A 4,719-nucleotide genomic window follows, 5' to 3' on the forward strand; every position below is an offset into this window, starting at 1 on the left:
GCGGGGCCCCGACCGCCCTCTCCCCCAGCGCATCGCACACACTGGGGTCCTGACTGTGCCCTCCTCGGCCCCCTCTGCACCCTGGGCCCTAGAGGATGGGAAGGCTCTTGGCAGTCTGGGCTCCCAGCCCCCTCACCCCTGGAAGAACGCTGCTCAGGAAGGGTTTGCTGAGCGCATCCGGCCTTGGGTAGTGAGCACTGAGACTCAGAAGAAGGCCACGCGTCTGTTCTGGAGGAGTGGCCTGGGGACAGGTGGCGGGCAGGGAAACAGGAGACCTGGGTCTAGTCCTGTCTCTGCCAGTCAGAGTGCTGTGTGACCCTGGGCAAGGCCTTCCCCCTCTCTGAGCTTCAGTCTCCCCCTCTGTGCCCTGGAGGTGCCTTGGCCAGGCGTCCTTTGAGGACTCCGAAGCGCAAACACTGGTTCTGTTCATGCCGGGGTGGATAAGGCATGAGGATGGGGGAGGCGGTGGTGAGGACAGCCGTCAGCACCAGGCTGATCCGGACCCCTCTCCCCTTGCCCTTTCCTGGCAGCGCTGGGTACCTGCCGCAGGGAAGAGTTCCAGTGTGGGGATGGGACGTGTGTCCTTGCCATCAAGCGCTGCAACCAGGAGCAGGACTGTCCTGACGGGAGTGATGAAGCTGGCTGCCTTCAGGGTGCGTGTGGAGGCGAGGGCGGCATCCTCTGGGAGGAGAGCCCTGCGTGCTCTCCCAGCTCAGGCGGGAGGCATCTCCCCTTGGTCCCTGCGATGCGTGTCCTCCAGCGTATCACTTGCCCCAAGTCACCTGGCTCCCTTTCCACGGGGTCCTAGCGACATCAGAGCTGGGTTTTCAGACGCTGAGAGAGACCTGGGGGGAGGGGAGCGTGAAAGGGCACTGCATGAAGTCCAGCCCCTGCCACGTGTTCAGGTCCAAGCCTCTGAGTGGCTTCCCACACTGATTCCCAGACTGAGCAGAGGCTGAATCCTGCTCCTCGGGGAGCTCCCTTAATTCTCTGGCCATCACTTGCCCTCTGCAGAATCAGGGACCTTAACCCACTGGTCATCCCGGAGAATGGATAACAGGCTGGGCAGGGGGCAGCTTCCCCTATCCAGGGTCACGAGTAAAAGTTCCCCCTTCAGGAGCTGGTCAGTTCTCCCTCCAAGGTCTCTACAGAGCTGCAGCCCAGTCCGTCCGTTGTCCCCCACCCTGGGGCCCAGATGGGGATCCCCACGGCCCCGCCCAGCTAGATGAGGCTTGGCATCCCGATTATCCCGGGATCCTGTCCTTCTGTGAGCAGAGGTTCCTGGATTTGCCTGTCTGTCCCAGGCCCCCTCCAGGGACCTGTGGGGCTGGAGCTCTGCCTGCCTCCCGTGGGCCCCAGCCCAGCCCAGCCCAGCCCAACCCCTCCCGTCTAAGATCTCACAGGCACTGTCCACTCTCTTGTCCGGCCCAACAGAGTCAACTTGTGAGGGTCCCCGCAGATTTCAGTGTAAGAGTGGCGAGTGCGTGGACGGCGGGAAAGTGTGTGATGCTCAGAGGGACTGCCAGGACTGGTCGGATGAGCTTCTGAAAGAGTGTGGTACGGTACCTGTCTATGTCCAACGGCTGGGCTAACCCTCCTGACTTGCCCCTCCTGGCATCCCGGCTGGGCTAGCCTTCCTGACTTGCCCCTCCTGGCATCTAACCCTCCAGTGCCCCTCTGCGTTGACACTTTCTGCTCTGACCCTTTCTCTGGACCCCTGCACTGTTCTATGGCTTCAGACAGGATGCTTGGCCCCGGGCCTCTCATTCTGCATCTCTACAAAGTTCTAAGGGCCTTTCCAGCCCCATACTCAAAAAGTGTGCTTCCTCTCACAAACTTGGCCTCTTCTCCTCATTCCTTCCGCGTTTGAACCTCTGAGTGTGTGCACTCTGGAACGTTCTGTCTTCCTCACCTTTGCTGACCTAGCCAGGGCCCTGGGCTCTGAAGTGTTCCAGCCCCCTGCAGAAGACCGTGCGGAGGGAGAGCTGGGGAACAGCAGCCAGGCAGCTAATTGAGCCACGTCCCAGGGCCACTGCTCAGGCCGGGCCTGGGCGGGAGGACAGACCCCGCAGCAGGAGGTAGTACCATCCTGAGCCTTGAGGAGTTCAGACTGCAGGTCTGGGGGACTGGACTTAAAGCCAGACTAGAGTGAGAAAGGGAATGAAGCAGCTGTCCTGATGGCCAGAGCTGTCAGGGTGGGTTCCAAACTAGAGAGAACAGAGGGTCTGGACTGTAGGTGGGATGGGCATCCCACAGAACTTGCTGGAAACCCAGTGTGGACTCCAGGAAGATTCGTGAGGCATTTCTCTACTGATCCCAAGTCAAGGCTTGAGGGAGATTTAGACAGAGACGCCCAGAAGGAGGGAGCCAAGGCCAGCCCCTCCCTCTCCAGCCTTCCCAGGCCCTCAGGAGCTCTTCTCTAGAGCTTTCGGGGAAAAGCTTACTTCCTCCCTCTTTGAAGATTAAAAAAAACCCAAACTGTGAAAGGAAGACCAGCTGAGTGATGGTCACTCGGTCACCCAGCCTCCAGCTCAGCTTGTAGGAGACACACACTCCCCCTGCCCCCAGGCCCTGCCAAGAGAGGTCCCAGAAGAAGGAACATGGGGAAGAGGACCAGAGAAGCCAGAGCAACTGAACCTAGCTCCCCCACACTCACAGACGTGGTTGGCCAGGGCCTACTAACTACTAACGTCTCTCTTCTCTCCCGTCTTTGCATGACACACCAAAGAGAAGTATGTACACACGTGTTCCGTCTGTGTCCTTTCTGTCTCTTGGTGAGAGGCCATGTCTGTACCCACGTCTCCTCTGAGTAAGGCAGGGGAGTTGCATGCATGTGTCTCTGTGTGTGGTCTCACGTGTGCGTGAATGTGTCTGTGGAGTCTGTGGGCTCGTCTGTGCCTCTGTACATCATCGGTATGTGTGTGCATGCAGGTGTGTGCATGTGCTAGAGAAAGTGGTATCACTCCTTCCTTCCATGGAAGGAAGCCTTACATGCTATTCAGACTGCTCTGGGCCACCCTGCCCCTCCCTTCATCTCTGGCTCCCAGTAGAATCACCTCCAGCTAGACAGGATCAGAAAGGACCAGAGACTTCCGTGAGCAGAGGTTCCAAAGGCCCTGGATTTGCCAGATGTTCCAGGGCAGGGCTGACAGGGAGGGGCACATCCAGACCTGCTGTCCCATCTTTTCCCCGGCCTACCTCAGCCTCGGAGGACTCTGCCTTCCTTCATCAGAGCCCTTCCCCTTTCAGAGCTGTCCCCCATATGCCACTCCAGCCAGTGCTCAGTAAACAGAGCTGCTGATACGGATGAGGCAGTGACTGGTTGGGAACAGATGAATGGACGGTGCACAGGGAATAACATGGGAAAGGAGAGGCCAGCAAAGTCTGGAGTGATCGAAAGAGTCCTGGAGGTGGATGCCACCATGGCTCAGCCCACCCACGTGCGTCTGGGGCTTCCCAAGGCTGAACCTAGCTGAATCACCCCGGGCCCCCCCAGTCATGGGGTTGCTGTGGTCTTGTTTTTTCAGTTCCACCAACATTCCTGGGAAACAGGAGGAGGCCCAGGGGTAAAGAGGACATTCCCCAAGCATGGCTCAGGCTGGAAGTGGGGGCACCCAAAGCTGTGCATGGCCTGGGTTGGGCAGTTCAGACCAGCTGTACGCATGGCCGCGGCTGGCTCTGCTCCGCTCTGCTTGGCTTGGCTGGAGTGCTGGTGCATGAACCTGATGGGCGGAGGGGCGTGGCACCTTCTCTTGGGTTGTAGAATTAACCTTTGTGATTCTAAAGCTCAGGAGATGCTGTGAGGGCTCTGGTCTCGGGCTCTCTGGCCTCCTCCAGGATCCTGCCAGAAGGTAGTGAGGAACTGGAGGACAGGGAACCAGAACCAGATGACCTCCTGGCATCCTTTTGTCTCTTGCAGCAGTTGGTAATCCTGGGAACAGACCCAGATGGAGGGACAGGGACAGGTGCTAAGAGGAGAGGAGTTGGGGGAAAAAAAACCACTGTATTATTTCATGGTAGGAGAGAATTGACTTAGCAGTGGCCCCATGTAAAAAGGGCCTCGGAGCCTTAAGTAACTACAAGCACAGGAGGGGGTGTCCTGTGTTGGTCAGACTCTTTCTGGGTGGCAGACCAGCTCTGGGCCTGTCCAGAGAGGGGCATGGACATGGAGGTGTGTCCAGAGAAAGGCACCCGAATGGCAGGGACCAGAAGTCAGTGCCGTAAGAAGGTTCTGAGAGCCTTTGCACCCTGGCCGGCAGAGCTGGGAGCAGGAGCAGAAGCTTTGGGAGACAGACCCTGTGAGGAGGAGCTTCGTGACAGGCAGTGCTGCCTTTGGAGGAAAGTGGGCTCTCTGAAGCAGGAGATGTTTAAGCAGGGGTACTTCTGAAAGGAATCCTGGGGTGTCCTGAGGGTTGGACGTGACACATGCAGGCCCTTTCAACTCTGAAGTCACAAGGAAGGAGGAGCTGTAAGAAGCGTGTTTGTGAAAGGAAAGACCTTCGGCCCCCAGTGAAGGCCTGGCTGCCTCCAGCCTGGTGGAAGCCAAGGACCTGAGTCCTGGTTCCACGCTATCCCTGTCTCTCTGTCTGGCCTTGAGCAAGGACGGGCCCTTTCTGCACCTCCTTTGGTGAGGCTGAAGTTCAGTGAGATGTAGTGCCCTCCTGACTCTGGGAATCTTGCTGCCCAGGCTCTGCTTTGCTCTGGACCCGCCCCGCCCTG

At 58.6% G+C, this 4,719-nt stretch overlaps 1 protein-coding gene across 2 annotated transcripts in view; it reads left to right on the top strand.

Annotated features, from left to right (window-relative positions):
- LRP8 (LDL receptor related protein 8) overlaps positions 1-4,719 on the top strand; it is an 82,758-nt gene that overhangs the window by 47,250 nt on the left and 30,789 nt on the right. The window contains exons 4-5 of one of the 2 annotated variants that reach the window (XM_021710112.1): positions 531-653; positions 3,528-3,566. The gene's annotated coding sequence lies outside the window, so the exon portion shown is untranslated. The remainder of the gene's footprint in view (positions 1-530; positions 654-3,527; positions 3,567-4,719) is intronic. The other variant, XM_021710113.1, reaches the window with a different exon arrangement.

This window comes from Carlito syrichta, unplaced genomic scaffold, assembly GCF_000164805.1.
Source record: "Carlito syrichta isolate Samal-C Ts95f unplaced genomic scaffold, Tarsius_syrichta-2.0.1 Scaffold288140, whole genome shotgun sequence".
NCBI lineage: Eukaryota > Metazoa > Chordata > Mammalia > Primates > Tarsiidae > Carlito > Carlito syrichta.